Source organism: Lepisma saccharinum, chromosome 20 (genome assembly GCF_977018435.1).
Source record: "Lepisma saccharinum chromosome 20, izLepSacc3.1, whole genome shotgun sequence".
NCBI classification, from domain to species: Eukaryota; Metazoa; Arthropoda; class Insecta; order Zygentoma; family Lepismatidae; genus Lepisma; species Lepisma saccharinum.
This window is the reverse complement of record NC_139248.1, coordinates 15,092,098-15,106,808: the sequence shown is the minus strand read 5'-3', so window position 1 is coordinate 15,106,808 and position 14,711 is coordinate 15,092,098. Positions and strand designations below refer to the sequence as shown.

Genomic DNA, 14,711 nt, shown 5'->3' with positions numbered 1-14,711 from the left:
TGTTATACCAGCGTTTCACAGTGGCAAAGGATGGGGCTTCATCGCCAAATTTTGGAAGTAAGTTGATCGATGCACTCTTGTCTTGATAATCCACGTCGAAAATCGTAAAAAATCATCGCACGAAAATGTTCACGAGTTAATTCCATTTTATTGTTGTCGCGCAATCTCCAAGGCAACATAATACAAATGAAGCTATTGACAAAACATTTGAAGTACGTTATGGTCAATAATGCCAGACGATTCCGTGCAAACGTCAAATCGCGCCTAACTTCAATCAGTGTTGCCAAGGCTCAAAATATAAATAGTGACCCTCGTATTGTTGCATTTTCAAAACATAAACTTGCAATTATTTTAAACGGACAACTCTCATGTTTCCATGTAAAGTGTACCTCATTACCGGTCATATGCAGTGGCGTGTTTAATCGGGAACTATCGGACTAGAGTCCAAAATTAAACATGATATGCTTGTCAGCTGAGTGTGATTCGTATTCCAACGATAGTGTGTGGTGCATAAAATTACGCAGCAAATTGTCCAGCACCATTGGCGTACTCAGGGGGAGCTGATGGGACTACAGCATCTCTCTAAATTATCTAAAATTAAGGCTTTTCAATGAAAGTAGCAAAGAACCCGGGGAAAACCAAGGTTTTAAATACAAATGCTCTTAAAATTACCCCTAATTACCATTTTTGTTTTTGAATAACTTTTAAAATGAAGATTATGAATGGAAATTACAAAATATTTCACGATGAATCCCCTCCCCCGTCTAGAACACAACTTCAGAATTGCAGCCTCCCAAAAAAGAAGTCCTGCATACGCCACTGTACATCACAATGTTCATTCTCTTTCTGCAACATAATGAGAGCTTCATGAACTGAAACAAATCGCCAAAGGAGATGTTGACAAGCTTAGAACTAGCATGCGCAAGAATTCATTCCGTATAAACTCGTAAGCCATGGACAGTCTGCAACATACATTACATTGAAATTCTAATCCACACGACACGTGACCACGAGCAGACGTTTAATTCCATATAGGATTTAAACTCCAAGTCCTTAGCATTTAACTGCTTTCTTCTATGATGTTGTACAAGTTCTCTGTCAAGTATTAAACACAATTAATTCCTCGAGATATTTCCTTGGTTAGAAAATGCAATTTGGATTTAAACGCCACACACATTACATTAACGAACAAAAACGAATCGAAATCAACAACTTTAAAATTGCTTACTTTTATACAATGTTAGTAAACGTTGAGAGCCCCTGTTAATATTATTTAATGATGAATACACACATGTGCACAATGGAAAAAATATTTATATTTGTGAGTATACAAATACAATGCTTTAAATCACCATGGACGTCCGCCGAAATTTTCTAGGGAGGGGCAAGGAAGGTAGGCAAGGAAGGTATTTAATTTCCAGGAGGGCAAAGGAGGCATATTCCCCACCCCCCCACCCCCAAATAGTGATGCCCCCTAAAAAAACACTGCTTCAGTCTCAAATGATCATGTTCCTTCAACACCTTTACAATAATTGACATAAATTGCTATTATTTAACTATGTGTGAAATATATACTTTTTAGAAGGACCTTCATTTTCCAGGGGCTCCGTGCCCCAAACTCCCGCCCCCCTTCCGGACGTCCATGTAAATGGCTAATATATTTAACGTACTATTTGTTATTAACATAAAATCTACGTAGTAAGATTCATTCGTAGAGGGTGTATGAAGGGGCTGTCTCCCCTCCTCCTATACTTGTAAAATTAAGAAAAAATTGCCAATTAGTGTAAGAGTAAGTGATAATCACCCTTTCCTTCATAATGGAAAATGCCGATTTCGCCCTAAGCTTATAAAATCAAGCAGTCATCCACGAGTCACCTGAAGTCAACAATAAATCGTCAATTAATTTAGCCTAAGAGAAAATGAAATTAAGGGGCCCCCCCCCCTTCGCGAGACGATTATCTCCCTAGAGGATAGATGTAATAAACTTTTCATTAAGTTAGCTGATGACATGGAACGAAAGGGCCATCTACCCCACCCGCCCCCTTCTGTCCCAAGGGAAGACTGTTGATCCGCCACTGAGAACCTTGCCTCGATTTATGATTTCAATAATTTTTATCGTTGATCATTGGTCGAAATATCTTCTAAGGCGAATATGAGGCGAATCATTACTTGATCTTCTTTTATTTTATATGTTTAATTAATGAATTTAATTGGATCGATCGGGTTTTAGTGTAATGTATTTTGGTAATGTTGTGGATGTCTATGTATTCATGTACGTGCGTATTCTTGGCCGTTGGGTAGGTAGGTGTGTCTCTGGACAGCCGACAAGCGGAAAGTTCAAAGTAACGGTTAGGTGATTAGCGGGGCCTATAAAAGGAAGGGAAGAGAGCAGTCGGCCTCAGATGTTTTGGTGCAATACGACGAGGTAAAGAAGGTGTATTTTCTCTATGGGGCGAAACGAAGAATCTTTCTTGATACTATGAATCGGAGGATACTTTAACATTCTTTCTTTCATATAATACACACACTTGATACTTTTTTTCACTTTTTAATTCAATAGTATATCTCATGTGGGAAACCGGGTACATATGTACACATACCTTCAGCTACCTTTTTTGGTACTGAAGGTTATATATTTTGTTTTACTCGTGGAGCCAGTTGCTACGCGAGTCTACACACTCTCTTCGGGAAGGGGGGCAGGGTACACCGAAATGTAGATTTTGCGAATAACGGCCAAGAATTAACTTATGTAAATATAATATGAATAAACCTATATATATATCTAAAAGGAAATGGGCGTTAAGTTTTTATTTGAAGAAGTACGTGTCTATTACCTAAACTAGCATGCACAGAACTTCAGGTACTGCAAGTTTTGAACCTAGAGACAAGGATTCAAAAATGTATGGTTGTGTATATTGTGTATGTTGCTGAGAATCGTCTTAAAAGCACAAACTATACCTATATAGTATTAACAATGATTACAGATAGGAATAAGATTCAAAATTGATTTAATCAGGTGAAACTTCCATAAACATGGGAAATATTGAGATCTCTTGCTTTGTGTCCATCGTTTTGCGATATTTCCTTGTAACCAACAAGTCCCGGATTTGATTTCCGGTGTCGAATTATTTAAGTGACTAGTAAAGCTTGACGCCCGCCGAGACGGGGCAAAACACGGAGATTTCCGGCTACAGAACTTCTGTTGTCTGCTTCTATTGATATCAAATTATGTAACGCTCACTACAGAGAAACGCGCGAAACCGAAGCACGGAAATTCCGGCTAGAAGTCTGCAGGTTATCTTACGGTTTTTTACCCACTGAGACGCCGAGAGCGCGTCTGTTCCGTTCCGTTGCCGCGCTTCCGGCGCCTCAGTGGGCATTAAGCTGAAATCCAGTCCCGATTACTGCTACAGAATTCTTTTGCTGTCTCAAAAGATAGTTTGCTCGAACATTCTCGTTGTAACAATACTTTTTGAAATACTTAAGGTTAGAGTGGAAGATTTGATGTGTTTTTTTCGAGGGTAGTCTTCCCATGAACCGCGCGCCCATCTTCCTTCAAGTTTCTTATTTAGAAAATTCCGAACATCGAGATGCCAGTGAGGAGGTGCTCCATTTTGTTGGAAAATAAATTCATTGGCTTCTTCTTTGTGGAAAAAGCCAGTCACTGAGCATATCAAGGAAATACATACCGTTGATAGTGTCCTCGTGAAAGAAAACTGGCCCGTACACTTCCAGTTTCGATACGGCACAGAACACATTTACCTTAGGGGAGTCACGTTCAACCTCCAAAACAAAATGTGGATTCTGGGTCCCCAAAAAACTAACATTGTGTTTGTTTACTTTCCCATTGACGTAGAACGTTGCTTCGTCACTGAAAATGACTTTCGCTAACAGTTCCTCATTATTCTCCACAAGTGTTAATAAATGTTCACAGAAAGCAAGTCGTTTGTCAATGTCCGGTTTGTAGGGATAAAACTTCTAAAGAGTACATAGGACTTTGGACACGAAGGATTTACCTACTGACAAGACGATTCTGAGATGGTACAGAGATTTTGTAGAACGAGGATTCATATGTGTCAGTAGGTGCCGCATTAACATTTACAATCGAAAGATTTTTTTTCCATTTTTCATTATTTTATTGTTATGCCATCTATTGTTGCAGTTGACGCCAACAATTACACATCCGCTAAAATTCTTTGAGCTGTTCTTTCGAATGGTATCAATTAAAATTTCGTAATATACATAATTAAAATTTTGTGGTCGTTTATAATCACGGAATGTTTTTGTGGACACGCTGTACAATCGCCCTATTAAATTAATATTATCAGGTTTCAAATAAATACACTCCTCGCAAAAAGTTTGGGATAATGTTATATCGTATAAAACCCATCGCTGGGTTTTAGGGATCGAATCTAGGCTGTGCCAGCTTAAGGCAACTCGCCTCTACGAGATTGAGAGGTACCTTTTATATGTAATGGCACTCACCCCCGTGAAATAAGGAGAACACGAAAGACATTCAAGATTTAACACTTCTATTGACTGGACATGGCAGGGTCATGATAACAATAGAAAGGATGTTCGTTTACCTGTAGATTCCTGTAGAGATGATCGTCTCCGCTAATTTGGTAGATAAGGCACGGCCCTAAAATGAGACGTCTTTAGGGAGTGCAACTCCCCGCTTTTAACTCAAGCGTAGCACAGATATTCAATCTATAACTTGCAGACAACTGTTTACGCTATGACTTTCGGACTACAACTGCGCTGAGATCTGTTATCGCAATCTATACAAAAGGTTTCAAATTTCCGATCGTTAAAGCCGTTAAGCCAGTTCCATCCTGTCGTTAAACGTACTTTTTGCATAAAGCTGACATGATTTCCTGTCGATTCCCGTGTCAGAGGAGTTTAAACATCCAATGAAGGTCGCCGGTGTAATATGCTTGTAAGAAGCTACTTCCAGCGCTTCAGCCGGACCCCTCGGCGGAGTGATTAGTCTATCGAGCTATGACGACAGGGGTCCCGGGTTCGAATCAGGCCTTTGGCGTGATAAGATATTAGGCACACGTTTGAAATATTGTTATAATAGGCAATCAGTAATAGGCAATGTGGCATACGTCAGCAAAAACACAAAAACATCCAGCAGACACAAATACCATGCGTTATTGCATTGCAAGGCTGCACCTATCAACCTAATGCCTAATATAACAATATTCTCGAGAATTGTGTGGACTTTTTTAAAGATAGAGATTGATTGATTTGGCTTTTCTGCCACTTTTAGCAAAAGGATGAGTGATGCTTTGGTAAAAATGATGAAGGAAAACTTACAAAGAACGCCCAAGCCCAGAATCCATAGATTTTGATGAATTATGTAATATAAAATTTGTTTGAGGACGCGGAAAACACTAATAGCCGAGATATGTGATAGCTACGAAGGTGAAAAGTACCTCGTCTCTCACAGTTTCTTACTCGTAAAAACAAATTGTGCAGGGTCAACGAAGTTTATATTAAGTTGTGTTTTATACAGCGTATATTGATACACTTGTATTTTGAATTGTATCTTCTGGAAATATGCTGTATAAAGAAACAAACTGCCGGAGTACTAATTGAGGCGAGTGTACGTACACACATTCAAATTACGACAAAAAAAGTGCAAATGATGACACCGCCAAACTTAGGAGGGCCAACAAAAAAATGTCGAAAATTACTTTCAGCATAGAACCTAATACTTCTAACAACGTGAAATAATAAATAAGAATAAAATAAATAATGTATGCCACAATAATAACACTCAATATGCTAACCCCATAGAACATAAATTATTTACGCAAAATGCGCATTTTGAAATTTTCATTTGCCGAACACTCTTGCCACAGTAACCAGCCCCACGATCTTACGACAGTGTCTTTATAATTTCAGGAGTTGCTGTTGGCTTAATTTTGATTTGATTTTTATTATTTAGCGTCACTTTTCTACCACTTTTGGCTATTTGCGACGATGAGACTCGAGAAGAACACACATGCCCGGATCTGGAATTGGAATAAGGAACCCTAACATCGTAGAGCACGTGCTAACCACTCACCAACGGAGGTCGGCTGAGTTGTTGTTGGAGCGCCAATATTAGAGAGGAGTGTGCCAAAGGAGAATGACAGCATTTGAAGGAAGGGGAGGAAATGTAGTGATCGTTTAAGTATTTACCTACTGCTATGTACAATCGCACGCTAGTTCACTACAAATATTGTGTTGGAATTCTCAACCCAGATTCTAGTGACAGGGCCTGGGGCATATACTATACACGGGTGCCTATAACATTTTTTTTCCAGATGTTTGAAAAAAATAGATATTTTTGTTCCTTAGTCTAAAGCATTGGTTACCAAGGTGTGCGCCACGGCCGTAGCGCCGCGAAACGTATCGGTACCCTTGACGCTCTGTGCGCCCTGGAGAATGTGAAATATTTTGCATGGTTAATGAAGATTTTGTTGTACATGAACGTTTTCAGATGATTTTAGCTCTCGGAAATGTGTTCTTATGAAGAAAAGTAAGTGTTACCTTAGCGTGTTACTCTACAATGTAGCAGAACAACCCGAAGGCTGGTACTGATAGTTATTTTCGACGTGTTCTTTCGGTATTTTAGTGTGCATACAAACAGTTTTTACTAACAAAAAGCGGCGAAAATACTCTGAAATTGCAGGTTTTATCTTAGGTGGGCCATTATTTCGCATCAAATATCTCCGTTATTTATGCTTTCCAAAAGCTGTAACCACTTTTACATTACGTAAACCATTGAATTCTGTCGGTTAAAAGTAATTTCGACGAAATTCTCGAGGGGGTACAGTGGGTAAAGGGCCCCAATGTATCAATATGTTCGCCGAAATGACACTTACTTGTTAGTCTACACATGGTATTAGAATCGGACCATCGCATCTGTCCAAATATGTGCTTATTTTGTTCTTTTCACACAAAAAATGTTTCTGAATTTGAAACATGTGTTTATTTTTTAATTTATAGCAAGCAACCTAGTCACACTAACTGAGCATTGCAAGTGTTAGATAGGCCTACATTCTGGCTTGGGAACCGCGGAAAAAATCTTGAAAGACTAAGGGCGCCGTGAAACAAAAAAGTTTGTGAACCACTGCACTAAAGTACAGGTGGCCTATATTATCACAATTTAAACATTATTGCAATTAATAAATAACTAATTTACATATTTCGTATTACTACCTTAGAGCAATAACAAGAACATGTTGAATATTAAAGCCAAGAATTATAGGAACCTAAAATTTCTAAATCAGTGTTTGTTTTCATTTTCAATGTGCCACTGGTGTGATGCTCATTATATTTAATTACGGGAACGACTGAAGATGACCGAACCCCCCTCCGATTTTCTTCATATTTGGCATACTCACTAATTGAGGCCTCCTAATCACGAATCTGAAGTTAGAAGTTGTCGGAAACGTCTAGAAATTGCAAAATAAGCGAAAATAAGGCGTTAGTTTTCGGAATGGAAACCGTCGATTTTCGCGAATTTTTTGTTTCACAAGGAAATATATATATTCCTGATACTACCACGACACGAAATTTTAACTATGTTTGCCTAACCTAAACACACGTCAATGGTTCGCAATTTCTAGATCCTGATACTACCACGACACGAAATTTTAACTACGTTTGCCTAACCTAACCACACGTCAATAGTTCGTGGGGTTAGCGTCAATGTTTCGCAATTATTTTGCAAACAAATTTGAACTTCAGATTGGTCATTAGCAGGCCTCAATTAGTAAGTATGCCAAATATGAAGAAAATCGGAGAGGGGTCCGGTCATCTTCAGTCACACCTAATTACGAAACTGGGTGTGTTCACTATGACAGTGGCAATTTTTAAACATATCCGATAGTATGGATATATATCATAATCATCTTTTGTTTACTTTTCATTGAATTTTAACACTGTAGTGAATTTACATTGCTTCATGCAAAAAATATGTTCACTTCATGATTTCCTTCTGTAAATAAACGAATCCTGCATATTAATTACTTTTTATTCAAAAATTTGGTTGGTTGGTTGGTTGGTTGATTTGGTGTTTTAAGTCCACTTTATGCACAGTAAGGCTAATCGGGACTGTGCCTACAGTTTAAAGCGGGATCCGAACCACTATGTGCCTCCACCGGGTATCGAACCCGGGACCCCTTGATTACAAGGCGATGACGCTACCACGGCGCCATCTGGGAGGCCTCAAATATTTGAAGGCGAGAATATGTCAAAATCCCTGAAGGCAGGAAAAATCAGATTAGTTGCTTATTTGGAACCACCAGCATCCTGTAAACTCATAATGAACGGTACGCAATTATTTTTATCTGGCGCGCGACGTCGTGGCGGAGCGCGCTACGACGCGAGTGGTCCGGGTTTGAATCCCGGCTTGGGCATGGATGTTGTTCCTTCATCAATATCATCACTTGTCTTCATGATTAGCTAAAAGTGGCAGGAAAGCGAAGTAAAATAAAACAAAATCAATCGAATTTCATCCGTTTTTCATGCTGTCTCGATTAGATTTTATGCATCAAAGTTTATTTTCCTCGATTACTTTTGGTCCACTTTCATACGTGGACCAAGATAATCACGAAGATGAGAATGTATGACGTAATATACGAAGCGACACAGCGCGAAGTCACGCCCACACTCTGTCCCGGATTCGAATCTAGGACCACCGATCTCACTACCTTTTAAAACAGCAAGCCGTAAAATACTAATAAAAACATCGGTAAGATCTAATTTGCTAAATAAATACATGCTACTAAATACTACAAATTAAACAAATGATAACTTCAACTTACCAGAACTTTGACAACTTCAGTTTCCAATACCACGATTCACAGGTCTCGGCATAATTATAATGAACACAATATAATTATAACTGACATTGAGAGGTGGTAATTTCTGTTCATGTTTTCGTAAGAAACAACGTAATCAAGAATGAAATTGTTACGCGCGTACCGTTCAACTTCACGCTTCAATTTGGCGGACCACACTACTACCACAGCGAAACTTGTACGCGCAAAAACACGCCAAACTCACACCACCGCTACCGCCACACCATCTAGCGGCGTCTCCGTGTACTAGAAAGATAGCCATGCGCTGTGAGACTTGGGCGAAAACGCGTTCGTAACCGAGGACTTGTCTGTTGAAGATCAACAAGTAGTTCATTGATCGCTGATGTTTGCTTTCTATTAGTTCGAGTGCTGGCTCCATTTCAAGTGTTAATATGTCTAGCAAGGACTGTGATTGGCTCGTCTATGGAGAGGGGATTTCTTTATTGGTTGAATTCACCCTACAGTACCTAATTATTTCAGTGTTCGGCACTATGGGAATTAAACTGCTTCAGGGGGTGGATGCCCACTCAGTGGCGTAGTTGTAATTTCATTGGGGGTCGTGGTAGTTTTTTTGAGTATGCAAATTTATGTATGTTACCAGTTCGTAAATTAGGTATAGGTACGGAAATCTTTGATGACTGAACAATTAATGGACACGATTGATTTTCTTTGTTTGTCACACAGTTAAGAAATGGTACACCAAATGGTTTCAATCTAAATTTCTTTGAGGGGTGATAAAACCATCCTTGGTATTTTTTAAAAACAATTTTCTTAGGCTGGGGATAATTTTTGCGGGGGGGGGGGGATCCCCCGCATCCGCCCTTTAATTCGCACATTGGTGTCCGGTTGCTTGAATGATTGATTTTGGTTTATTTCACTTCACTTTTCTGCCACTTTCGGCTAATCGCGAAGATGAGGATGACAAGACGAAACTAATGAAGGCACACACATAGAACATTCATGTCCATGCCGGGATTCGAACCCGGTACCTCTGGCGCATTGTGATAACCGCTCCATCACGGGAGTTCAGTGTTCAGGAAGCAAAAGTAACCGACGTACCGTTTTAATACCTCATTTTCGAAAGCTACCGTTACCTCTAAGTAACTTCTTACTTTCTGCTGGATTCTTTCTTGCGAACGAATTACACACAACCAATGATCATTCATTGTAATAAAATAGCATGTGAAGACTTACACTTGTTTTATTTATGTTTCTGGTGCATAATATACGTCTTGATATATTTATTTTATTATGAGTAAGGTATTTTGTTCCCCAAATGTAGCTTCGAATCGTCTGACAGAAAAGTGTTGCAAATGAATGCCGAAGTGAAAAATGTAACAATTTAAGTGTTGCCAACTAACTGTAAAAGTAACTGAGAGAAAAATAACTATGTTATAATTCAAACATCTCGAAACGTGTTGACCGCAAGGTTGACAAAGGTCCAGGAATTTCAAATAAATCCAATTCCGGTCCAGGACAGAAAATCAGCAAGCGTAAATGGGATGTGGACCGTAAATAACCTTTTTATCTGTAATGAATTTCAATTCGGTCCAGGAACCTTTTTTTCCGGATCAGTTTAAATAAGGTCCAAGTTCCGTATTGAAATGAAACAATACGCAACTTGGACCGAATTTAAATTGTGCGAGGAAAAACGTTCCGGTCCTGTTGCGGAACTCAATAGAAGCCATTAGATTATGTGGCTTCCTGGACCTTCAACGACTCTGGTTGACCGGTTTCGCTCCAATACATATCAGAAAGAATAATTTAGATTTTACAAAATTACACTAGCTAATGCATTTTTGCGCATAAAATGCATTAATTTTTCCATAGGCCAATTCCCGCAGCGGAGCGCTCAGCGTACAAAGTGCTACAATGCCAGAGGTGTGAAGTTTGGATCCTGTGTAAGCCCCCCTCCCAACTCCTTGGAATACGTGTGGTGAAAACTTTCATTCTGTTCACTGGAAATTAACATAATTTTTTTTCTTTTTTTTAAATAATTAAAAATATATCGCTGCCTTCCCTTAGAACAGTGTATTTCTTCCCGTGGAAAAAAAAGGTGTGTTTGCTCCCCCGGAAAATATCTTTCTAAACCCTTAGGTGTGGGACATAGATATACCATTGTGTTTGTCACTCATTCTCTGCAACAGTTCTTCAATGAGGGTACCGAGTTCAATGGATTGATCGAGTTGGTGTTATAATTCCACTTCATGTACAGTAAGGCTAATCGGGACTGGACGTACAGTTTAAAGTGGGATGGGAACCACTATGTGCTTCCACCGGGAATCGAACAACTTTATGATCTTTGTTTTAACTCGACTTTTATGCACATATAGGCTAATTTGGACTGAAGATATATTTAGAGTGGGATACGAACCACTATGTCACGTACCCCCACCGGGTATTGAACCCGACACTCCTTCATTATTTTTTTTTTAATTAATTAAAACACAACAGGCGCATGCCCAATTACAGTGTTCAATATGGGATGACACCATTACATAAACAAGAACATAACTAAGAAAATTAACAAGAAATATGAATGATACAATATACATTTTACTTTTAAGAATAATTGAGAGAAATTAACTATTAGATTATAGAAGCAAAGGGAACACAGAGACAAAACAACAATAAATGACGCTAAACTATTGGATATAACCTTACAAGCTGAATGAAAACCAAAATTCAATGAACAAAACAAAACAAAACATACAGAAATTCAGCGATTAGATCTTATGTTACAATTACATTTAAATAGGTCTACGCTTGGATTATTCTTAGAAACTGAATTAAATAACTTGCACATTCTCCTCATGGGTTCAGCTTCGGTCATTTTGGTTCTTCCAAGGGGGATTTGAAAGAGATCAGTTCTGGGCCTTAACATACAGTTTGGCACATAAAAATTTAAATTCGACAACAGATTAAAAGAATCTATTTTACCATTGATAAGCTTGGAGAGAAAAGTTATTTGACTTGTTTGCCTCCTTTCGTCGAGTGACGGAATATTAAAGATTTCGCGTAATATGTTGCTAGGAGTGAGTTTTGGATATGTACCATCAAGTTTAAATAGTAGATATCTGAGAAATTTATTTTGAAGCTTTTCTAATTTTTCGATATCTTTCTTGAGTTGCGGATTCCAAACAAGAGAAGCATATTCGAGTTTAGATCTGACGAGCGTATAATACAGCAAGAGAAATGTTTCCTTTTTTCTAAATTGATTACCCATTCTCATTACAAATCCCAAATTTCTGTGAGCTTCGCTTAAAATGCGGGCAATATGTGATTGGAATGTTAACTTTTGGTCAAAAGTAACCCCTAGGTCGGTAACGATATTCTCACTTTGTACTAACACATTAGAAATAGTGTATGAATGTTGAATAGGGTGTCTGTTGTGGGTGAATGATACAAGTTTACATTTCTTTAGGTTTAGGCTGACTTTATTAATTTCACACCACTGAAGCAAGTTATTCAGCTCTTCATGTAATATTGTACAGTCATCAGCGTTTTCGATATTTTTATATATTTTAACATCATCAGCAAAGATTAATGTCTCAGATTTTGTGAGTAGTTCAGGCAAATCGTTTATAAAAATTAAATATAGCAAGGGACCTAGGTTCGACCCCTGTGGGACTCCTGAACTGGCCATGAATTCAGTTGGTCTGCAGCCTTGATACACGACATATTGTCGGCGGTTCTGCAGATAGGAAGAAAGAAAAGTTATAAGTGGAGGAGAAAGGCTATTGTTGGCTAATTTCTGTATTAATATATCGTGGTGAACTGTGTCGAATGCCTTTGAAAAGTCTGTATATAAAACGTCAACTTGCCCTTTATTAGCTATACTGCGTGCAATGTAGCTTGTCAGTTCGACAAATTTGGTTACGGTTGAGCGCTTTTGTGCAAATCCGTGCTGTTTGGGGGAAAGAATGGGTTTAATATGAAAATATATATGCTTGTATATTATCTGCTCGAAGAGTTTTGCTGGTACTGACAATTTTGCAATAGGCCTGTAGTTACATATGTCAGCCTTATCAGCAGCTTTGGGAATCGGACAGATTTCAGTTGTTTTCCACATTGCTGGAAATCTCGAAGTTCTGATAGCCAAGTTGAAAAGGGTATGAAGAGGGTACTTAAGAATTTCCGAACATCCTTTAATTACGTAAGGGGGGATTGAATCAGGGCCGGCGGATTTTTTAGGTTTGAGTTTTTTAATGGCTTCCTCAATTTCATTTAGTGATATTTCAGAGATATTTAAGATACTAGGAAGTGAGTTGATATTTACATTAGGATGCGGATCCTTGTAGAAAGACGGTTCTTTGGAATATACGGATTCAAAATACTTTGCAAAGAGATCTTGGATACTTCCATTATCGTCAATGGTTTTATCATTATACTTAGTTGGCTGCACGGGTGGATTTTTTCTTTGATTTTTAATGAAAGACCAAAACTGGTTAGTGTCGTGAGCAAGATTGATTTCTGAAGTTTCAATATAGTTTTGGTAAGCTTTACTGATCTCCCATTTTAATTTCGTTCTTAAGGTTTTATACTTAATTTCGTGATGCGTTACATTTCCCATTCTTTGTTTCCATTTTTTGTGGTGACGTGATTTTGCTTTCAGATTTTTAATAATTTCCCGCGTGAACCAACATGGGTAAGATTTTTTTACAGAGGAGCGAGAGCATGGTACACATTCATTAAGAATGCTTTCGATTATTTCATAAAATTTAACAACGGCAATATCTACGTCTTCGCATTCTTTTAGTTGGTCCCAGTCAGCTAATTCGAGTTTCCGATACATATTAATGAAATCGGCTTTCTTGAAATTATATCGTTGGATGTTTGGATTTAAAGCTCTTTGTTTAGGTATGGTTTGTGTTGAAGTTATTCCTAGAGCCGGATGGTGTTTATCTTCGCTTACCAGAGGCTCTTGGCGAAATATTTTAGTATTTTCAATATTTGTTAAAACTAGGTCGAGAGTTCTACTATTGGCGTTCTGGATGGAATTTTTGCTTTTGAGGTCGTTGAAATCGAGGAAATATGTCAGTTCGCGACATTGTGCGCCTAACGTGAGCAACTCCGTGTTGGAATTTTTAATTTCAGGGATGTTGAAATCACCGGCAATGGCCAACGGGCTACCCAGAGGGTAATGTGCAGTTATATGACTAAAGAAGTTCTCGTATACGACCACGGGAGATGCAGGTTGAATATACACTACACACATGTAACAATCGTGACCAGATTCTGTTTTAAATTTTATAATTAAACTGCCAATGCTTTGTTCGTGTAAAAGAGCATCGACCATTACAGGATTAAATTTTTTCTTTATGGCGATGAGGACACCGCCACCTAGAGTTTTGCCAGTTTCTAACGTGTTGCGATCTGACCTGAAGACGCTATATCTATCGTCGAGTAGTTCGGAATCAGAAACTGAAGAATTTAGCCACGTTTCCGTGCACAACACCACATCGTAATTGTTACTCAATACACTTAAAAAGAACTGTTTGGTTTTTGATCGAACTCCTCTCAGATTCTGATAAATTATGTTCATGCCAATTTTGTTTTTTTCATTGTCGCACAGAGTTTTGGATGGGTCAGTTCTAGCGAGATTGATTGACGTCTCCACAGAAGCAGGGACAAGAACAGGTGAAGTAAACTTCTTACCTGACAAGTTGCGCTGGGCGTGGCTACCTTGACATCCTCAAAGAGCTCGGAGACCGCTACCTCTTGCCCACTTGCCCCCCCTTCCATCCTGCATTCCTAAATTTCCTGGACGAACGAGGGGTGAGGGTTCTTGACCTCCGTGGCGATGTTACCACTAGGCCATCGAGGGACTACTTTAAACTGTAGGTTCAA

At 38.7% G+C, this 14,711-nt stretch overlaps 1 protein-coding gene across 1 annotated transcript in view; it reads right to left on the bottom strand.

Annotated features, from left to right (window-relative positions):
- LOC146003739 (neuropeptide CCHamide-1 receptor-like) overlaps positions 1-9,005 on the bottom strand; it is a 353,803-nt gene extending 344,798 nt beyond the window's left edge. Inside the window, exon 1 of the mRNA XM_083142134.1 lies at positions 8,826-9,005. The gene's annotated coding sequence lies outside the window, so the exon portion shown is untranslated. The remainder of the gene's footprint in view (positions 1-8,825) is intronic.
- Between the last annotated feature and the right edge of the window lie 5,706 nt (positions 9,006-14,711).